General features: G+C 26.5%; 1 protein-coding gene across 1 annotated transcript in view; it reads left to right on the top strand.

Annotated features, from left to right (window-relative positions):
- Positions 1-1,166: 1,166 nt before the first annotated feature.
- The window catches only part of LOC107439947 (serine proteinase stubble), an 83,642-nt gene continuing 75,945 nt past the window's right edge, over positions 1,167-8,863 (top strand). The window contains exon 1 of the mRNA XM_071178478.1: positions 1,167-1,324. The gene's annotated coding sequence lies outside the window, so the exon portion shown is untranslated. The remainder of the gene's footprint in view (positions 1,325-8,863) is intronic.

Genomic DNA, 8,863 nt, shown 5'->3' with positions numbered 1-8,863 from the left:
ACAATAAGAAAATCACCTTTCTTATAGTTCAGATCTGTCTTAATCTTTTTAGTTTTCTCAAGGAAAAGCACATGAAGCATTTTAATACTGCATGATCATTAACAATTTTGGGTTTATTCTATTAAAGCTCGTCCCACAGTGGACTGATCGTTAAGACACGGCTCCCAGCAGATCACCGAAGTCAAGCATCACTGGCTGCGGTCAGTGTGCGGGTGGGTAACCACTTGGATCAGCCTGCGTAGGGACCCGAGGGTGTGCGGTATTGGTCCGCGTTAAATTGTTCTACCGTAAAGTGCTCGACTTCGCGTGCAGGTCGTCGGGCTACCGAAGAGGGGGTGCCATTCCCTCTGCAGAGGATCAAAATTGTGATGGCATGAATTCGGATCATCCTCAGGGATGTTTCCCTGACTGTCGCCAATAGCCTATTGTACAGCTCTAGTGCGACGTAAATGAACAGCAACAATTATTAAAGCTCTTGTTGAAACCGGAACTTGGTTAGAACATTTTAATGAGTTTAGAAAATTTTATGTGTGATATAGGGAAAATATCGTTATAACTGTACCAAAGAATTCTTGGAGAATATTTTCCTGTATTTTGATAAAAGTCTGATTTTTCGTGAAAAAATTTATCAAGGGGAAAATAATTTAATCGGGTATAAATGAAACTAATAATTGTTTTTCAGTTTTGTGCTTAAAATAAAAACTTAAGCGTATTCCTTTTGCAACATAAAATGAGATCAAAATAAAACAATGTCTACTCGCTAATTTAAACTACTTTTTCACAAATAATAAATAACAAAATCAATGAGCGTATATATTATAAGGAAATTTTAAAAAAATTTAGAAAATTTAGAAGTTTCGATTGTTTCAAATAATTGATGAAATTGAGAATCATTATGAACAGTTTTTAATTTCTGTGTTTTTATTTATTTATTTATTTTTGCAAATTTAATCAAGTTTTGTTTTAAAAAAAGTGAAATAACTGGAAAGTTTTCATAGACTCAGTTCTTATAATTAAGTTTAACCGTGAAAAGGTCATTGGAGTGAGGAAGGAAAATAATGAACTTAGTCTTTTTCTGTTTAACTGTGAACTTGGTCTTTTTTTATATAACTTCTCATGTTACTGCTTAATTGTACTTAGTCATTTCTGTTCACCATATCGTACAGAATTTCACTAGAATCAAGCTGTGCCGGGGTTGAATTTTATTGTGAATCTGATGTGAATAGAAGATTTGCGTGGATTACTTGAAAAAATACTTTTACAAATTTAAACACTATTTTTAAGGAATAAACTCAAAATGGATACGTAAATCAGCTGTAGTTTGGTAAGTAAATTTAGAAACTAAAAATATTTGCTTTTTTTTTTACATATTTTAGAAACATCTAAATTACTTACATCTGCTGTATATACATATGTCAGGAAAACTCAAGATGAAAATTACAAAATTTATTTACCTTCGATTATTTCATTTTTTAAGAGGATTTTGTTAATAATCAGAAACTTATTAAATTTTAATTGCCGTGAGGATATTTTATTGAATGCTACAGTTGAAAAATTTATTATGTTTTAGCTAAAAAAATTATGATTTTACCAAGATTTTTTTTCATATTTATTGTCTTTTTTTATCGTATTGTTATATAGCTGTTATTTGAGTAAAATATTGCTGCATAACTAACATTTTGTTAATATAACTAGAGAAGAATTTTTTTTTGTGTTTAAGAGAAATTTTGTCAAAATATCCCTTTTTCGAGGAAAATTGACGTTTTTGTCAACGAAAAAAAAATTATAAAATTCTTTGGGGTTTTTATTTTTACTAAAATTAGATTACCCTACGGTTGTTGAACTGTTGACTTGTCTGATAAGATGACATTCAGCAGTGTTTAGCGAAATTTTCTTTTCTCGTTGCTTTGAACCATGAACCCTTTGCTTTGAACCATGAAGAAAACTTAGAATCAATGGGGAATAATAAAGAAAAATCAAACTCTTTACAGCAACTTAATAACAGATATAAATGTAATACAAATTTCCCTGATCAGAAAAGTTTTTGACAACATTTTCTAAAAACATTTCTGGGGGTTAAGAAGTATTAAGATCTGGATAATTATTGCCTGGGGTATTATTCTTATGATAGAATGGAAACTTTAGTCAAACTTCAGTGCACTATTTTGGATGGTCATGTTTTCCTTAACTGTGACAATTTAATGGAATCTACTCGTGTAACTTTCAAGAAAAAATCAATAACCGCCATCTTGCGAAGTCAACCATAAATTGGTATGCGGCCCGAGCGCACGCTTCCCAGTGAGATGACTCAGATTTAAATCCCTGAGTCGACTGGTCATACGAAAGCTGCTTTACGCTCGCATCGACCACAAATTTATTCTATAGAGTATTTTGTTAAAATAACAGTACTTATCTGCTTAAAAGATAGACGTCTATTTTTACATAACAGTATTTTTCAGCGAAGTGGTTTTATACTAGCACATTGGCTGACAGTTTCTATCCGTAAATTCAAGTGTTTATTTTTTTCCTTCCTGTATTGGCTGGAGTGAAGAATATTTTTTTTATTCATTTTGTAGTTCGTCCATCCCTATAAAAGGCAGTTTCAGCTTCAAACCCTGGGATATATTTTTAACAAATCCTTTGATGACAATTTATGGCATTTCCCCCCCCCTGGATGGAAAAAGACTATTAGTTTTGTTTACTGAATTTGAAAGTTTTTATGCTTTAGTGATTCAACTTATCCCTGAGATCCTCCATATGGTTCAGGTTTGGGTTCCAGGCAGGCTAGTTCATTTGATTAACCCCATTGTAACCATACCGATTCTTGATGAACTTCGCTTCATGCTAGCTACCATTGTCTTCTTGAAAATAAAATAAGTGTTACCCCTGAAACTGCCACAATTTAGGAAACCACTAAGTGTTGGCACTATCTTCCACTAAGATTTTGGCATTGGACTCACTATAAATCTGGATCAGGGATTGCAGTTCATAATATGAGAAACACCCAAACCATAATTCTACCTCCACCAATATGTATGGGTTGTCCAAAAATTATTGGTAAATAATGTAAGTAAAACAGTTATTGTAAAAAGTTACCTATTTTGTTTAAAAAAATTTAATCTTTGAAACGATAAATAGATAGCAAAATTTTCTCACATTAAACGAAAGAATTAAAAAAATAAAACACAAATACATATATATTGGAAAACCTAACTTTAAAGGTTTTGAAATTCTCTTAAAATTTAGAAATTAATATTTTAAATCGAAGTGGTACCCAAAATTGATTGATGTTCAATGCATGTCAAAATAAGAATTTTAAGCCACGTTTTTATTTTAACTCTTCTTCTATTTTAAAACTAGTCTTTGCTTCGCATGAAATATTTTTAAACGAATGATCTTTAAAGTTTTCTATGCCGATACTAGTAGGAAATGATAACTCTACCATGTTTTTATTTCTTGTTCAGAAGCTTACAATTGATGATATCTATTTGGCATCTTTGGTGGTTCAATTTACTACCAAAATACAGGTTTTCAAAGGTCAATAGTTTATTGTAACCCCCCCCCCCAAATGCACTTAAATCATTTTTTTTTCGTTATCAAAACAATATCAGTGAAACTCTTAATCCAATGAAATCTTCGAAATTAAAAAAACTCAGCGAGGGGAGTGAATGTAGTATAGTTAACTAAGACTAAAATAAGAACTTTTTCCGATAAAGATCAATTTTTCCAAGACATTATTCATGCCCTTTCATCCATTCAGCTTTTCATGTATTTGTAGAGGAAGAAAAAAAATGTATTGTTCATTAAAAAAAAAATTTCTTTAAAATAATTATGATTTGTTCTCACTATTTCATCGCAATATATTAAATCTACAAACATTCAATTACAATTGATCAAATATCTTTGTTAGAGATTTTTAAAGACATTTTTTCCTACATTATTTTAAAAAAAATGTTTCAAATTTTTGGATTCTAAAAGAAGAAGACAAGCCCATGTAGCTGACATTAAAGGAGTGTATTGGTAAAAAGTTTGAGAGCTAAATGACTATTATGAAATTGCATATCATTTATTTTTATTTTCTGAATTATTTAAACAATTGTATACTGTAATGAATTACGGTGAGTAATTGAATTTTGATAGTAATTGAATTGTTGCACAATATTTATATGTTTGCAAATTGTTAAAAATATTAATATTACAATAGTTTAGATCCTTAAAATATTTGTAATAATATTAATCCGACAGAAATTGTCAAAGAAAAAAAGGATTTGCTTAATCTAATTACTCCAGTTTTTATCAAACTTAAGTTTTATGAAAAGTCCTCTTTGCCGTACATATTTCAGCACAAATTTCTCTTATAATTCATTTGCAAAAAAATTACCATTTCTTGTTTATTTGTTTTTTCTACATTTTTCTCCAAGAATTAAAGGAAAAGAAAAAAGGAAGCAAACTTTTTAACTCAATTACCTCAACTTTTAAGAAACATACTATTTGACGTACAGATTATTTATAGATTTTTTTTCTCACAATTAAGATGATTTAATTTTTTTCAAATATTAATATGATATTTTTACAATTAATAATAGAAAAAAATATTTTTTTCGCCTTATTATGAGTACTTTAAAATGTTATAATTCAAGCTTTACAAAACATTAAATCTTCCATCAAAAATAATTTTTAATATAATTGCGACAACTTCAACTTTATATAAATCGTAATTTCTGTTTGATTAATTTTTGCTAATTTTACCTCTAATTACCACTAATTTTGCCAATTAATTTTTTAATTAGATTTCTTTTTTAGCTTCAAAAATGCTAATATGAAACGTTATTCCCTTATGATATATTCATGCGCAAATTAAGTTACAATAATAAATTTTTATTATTTTTTTGTATTTAGACTAATAAAATTTGAAGAAAAAAAACTGAAAAATTTATCTTAAAAAAAAATAATTAATAAATGCAATAACTATAATGAATTTTCAGGAAAAAGAACTCTGCTCTCCGCTAGGTGGCACGCCGATCCTCAACATTCTTTTGGTTTCATCATCTCTTTCAATATTTCTCAATAAAACGAATTTCAATTTGTTAAAAAAAAAAGTAATTATAATAAATTTATGAAAGGACATTTTGGTAATATGTGAATCATTAAAAAATAAACGATTTTCTGGATTTGAAAAATAATCAATCATACTAGAAAAAAAATTAAAATACGGAATGATGAGAAGAAATATGTAAGAAATAAGTTTTCTTCGTGAGCAATGTTACAATGATATACATATATCATTATAACGATTCATATTGGAAACCGGATTTTATCTCTCTTGAGTTAAGATTTTTATGTTTTTTTCAAATTTTAACAGAAATATTAAAATTTGTATCTTTAAATATCCGTCTCTTTTTCTATATCTATCTATTTTTGTTACTTTCGTCATCAAAGTGAGCGCAAACTTATAAATTAAAAATTTATAGACAGACAAATAAATAACATAGATAAATAAATTTCCTATATCAATGAAAGATAAATAATTTCCTATAACAATAAGTGATAAATAAATTTACAATAATATTGAATTCCTGGTCATTTTATTTAAAATTTTCTTAAATTAAATTTAGGAATACAAATTAATGAGAAGAAATATATAAGAAATAATTTTTTCTCTTAAACGATCTCTTAATGATGTACTTGTATCTTTATAACTTGTATATTCATATTGGAAACGATTTTTATGTATCTTAAATTAAGATTTTTATGTTTTTCAAAATTTCAATAAAAATGTTGAGATTTATATCTATAAATATCTAATCTCTCTCTCTTTCTATCTATCTATTTTTGTTACTTTCGTCATAAAGCCGAGCACGAGCTTATAAAATAAAAATTTCTAGAGAGGTGAATAACTGATATAAGTAAATAAATAAATTTCCTGGCAATCAAATCCTGTTTCTTGTTAATATCGTCATTTTTTTATTTACTCTTATTTATTTATTTTTTATTCATTAATTTTTTTAATTTATTTTGTTTTATCTTGTCCAGTGATGGCTTTGAATTATAAATTTAGAATATGTTACAAGTTTAATGATCAATTTATTTGCGAACACTACCTAAAGATGAATAAAACCATATTTCAGATCAACATCCATTCTTCTTTCATTCAACTGCATTCTTTCGGATGGTTGAGTTCAGTCTGTTGTGACGTCATGCATGGATTTAAGGATTAAAACAAAAATTTTCAAATCAGTTTAATTAATACGTTGCAGTCCGAGCACTAATAATAATGAAAATTTATAATAATTAACTGAAAAATTATCTACAAATCGCCAGCAGTCGTAGTATTTTGAAATATAAATTCATTTTATAATTATTATTAATAAATTTTATTAATTATTAATTGATTTCATTAATTAATTATTAATCAATTTTATTAATTAATGTTATTAATTAATTATTACTTACTTTTATTAATCAATTTTATTACTTAATTATTACTTAATCATTACTTAATTTTATTATTTAATTATTACTTAACTTTATTAATGAATTTTTATTACTTAATTATTACTTAATTTTATTAATTAATTTTATTATTAATTATTACTTAAATTTATTAATTAATTTAATTACTTCATTATTACTTTATTATTACTTATTTTATTAATTAATTAATATTATTTCATTATATTAAATTGTCAATAATAAATTATTAATTAATATTTATTATGTAATTAATTATTATAATGTAAATTTTTAAAATTTAAATGAAAAAAACTTTATTTTTAAAATTTGAAAATAACCATACGACAGTACATTCTAAGTTTAAAGTCATATAATAATATTCTAAATTGAATCAATTTCTGAAATTACAAAATAGTAATCTAAATTTATTCCATTTCCAAAATGACTAAACAATAATATTTTAAATTAGTTTTATATTTAATATTCAAATTTTAGATTATAGTATTCTAAATGTAAATAGATTTTACTTTAAAAACCCATAATAATTCGTCTGTGTAGTAGCAAATAAAATTTTAAAAAATTAATTAGATTAAATTTTTTAGTATTAACAATATTTTACAACTTGTTACCACCTGTTTAATTTTAAAACTACTAAATTCTCAGCTTTCGTAGAACAAAATAATAATATAAAAATTGAATTGTTACGCGTTCGAAACGCTTTTATAATTTGAATTAAAATTAGTTCCCTACCTATAAGATTAAAACAAAGTTTAAAAATAATATGGTTGAAAATATTGTTAAAGATATACTTAAAATAAATTGTTTCACTAAAGTTGAACAAAAAACAGACCTTTGCATTTACCCTTCTATTTTATCATTAAGTACGCAATAACTCATAGACGCATTCTTAAACAATAAAAAAATTAAAAATAAAAAACGAATGGAAATGTAAATTTCATTGTTCCCGTATGGAAAACGAGATTGAATTCTCTTTTACTCAATTTCTGTGTTATTTTCTTTAAACTGTGCTTAATGACTATTATTTAATATTCTAAACATACTCATAAAACTTCTTGAATAACTTTACAGGGTGGTCTTAAAAACGTGAGACTTTCTAAAAATGTATATAAAAGCATCCAAATACTTGTTTTTTGAACTGAAATGTTGTTACTAAAAATGCATTATGCAAAGTTTATTTAAAACTTATGCGTATGAATAATAATTAAAAAAAACGAATGGAATTTTCTTTTCTAGTCATATAGAAAAATATACTTCAGTGGAGTAATAATTTAGAAGAAATCCACTTTTTTATATAAGAGAAACGTTTTCCTTGTCGCTTCAATATTTTATTTTTATTTTAAAATTTTAATTAAAACTATTTTTAAAAATATTATCTACCACTGAAAAAATTCTGCATATTTTTATTTGTTTATTATAATTTTTGTTTCTGGTTTTTAAAGTTTGACTTGGTGCTTTGATTACAATTGATATAACACAATATTTTTTTTAGTTATAACTATTGTTTTATTTATATTTCTATAATCTGTTAATTGGATTATTCTAATAAATTTTTTTCTGTAAATTACTTTATAACAATATATATTTTAATATATATTAAAAGAATAAATTTAATTGTAGGTGAGCCTCATGTTAATTGAAAATAATTTTTGTATTTTAATATCCTTTTCTGGAGACCTTAGAGTATGTCTAAATTTTTTCATATGGTTTTAATTCAATGCCACCTAATTTTTCCATTTTTTACTGAAAAAACGCAGCAAAATTTGCCGCGTTTTTGTCTAAATACATTTGTTATTTAGATGTTAAAAAGCTCAACTATTAAAATTTTTAAACAACTTGAAAGAACAATTTTTGGAAGAGGTGGTCGAAAACAGTCTGCAATGAGGCCATATTAGAATGGTGCCACTTCCTTAAATTGGGATAAACCATATTTCAGTTACTCGCACCATAAAATGTTCTCAGTGTTTGGCAGGTCATGGGTTAAAGTCTGTAAATCTGATTTCTTCAAATTTAAAAAACTGAGCCGTAGTGGTTCAATGGATAGAGCGTTCACCTCCTAATTAGGTGGCCAGGTTCGAATCACAGCGTTGGCTGGTCATTTCGAACTTTGCACCTGACTTACCCCGACCACGGTGGAAGCGTAAAATACCCGTAGTAGTCGACGGATCATCAGTTAGAATCCCCTACCCTGCTAGGTTAACCGTGAGAGGTTTTCCTCACCTGGAAGCTAATTTCACGAAAGCTAATTTCTCCCAATATTTAATCCAGAAGTTCCTTTGTCTTCTTGATTGGGTTCAAACTTACATGGCTACGCAGTTTAATATTGTAGTCGTAAAGACAAAATTAGGTCGGCTATTCAACGACGGTAATAAAGTAAAGCAAAGTTTAAGAA

This window comes from Parasteatoda tepidariorum, chromosome 3 (assembly GCF_043381705.1).
Source record: "Parasteatoda tepidariorum isolate YZ-2023 chromosome 3, CAS_Ptep_4.0, whole genome shotgun sequence".
In the NCBI taxonomy this organism is placed as follows: domain Eukaryota; kingdom Metazoa; phylum Arthropoda; class Arachnida; order Araneae; family Theridiidae; genus Parasteatoda; species Parasteatoda tepidariorum.
Note: the sequence above shows the minus strand (reverse complement) of the source record. Positions and strands in the feature narration are given on the sequence as shown.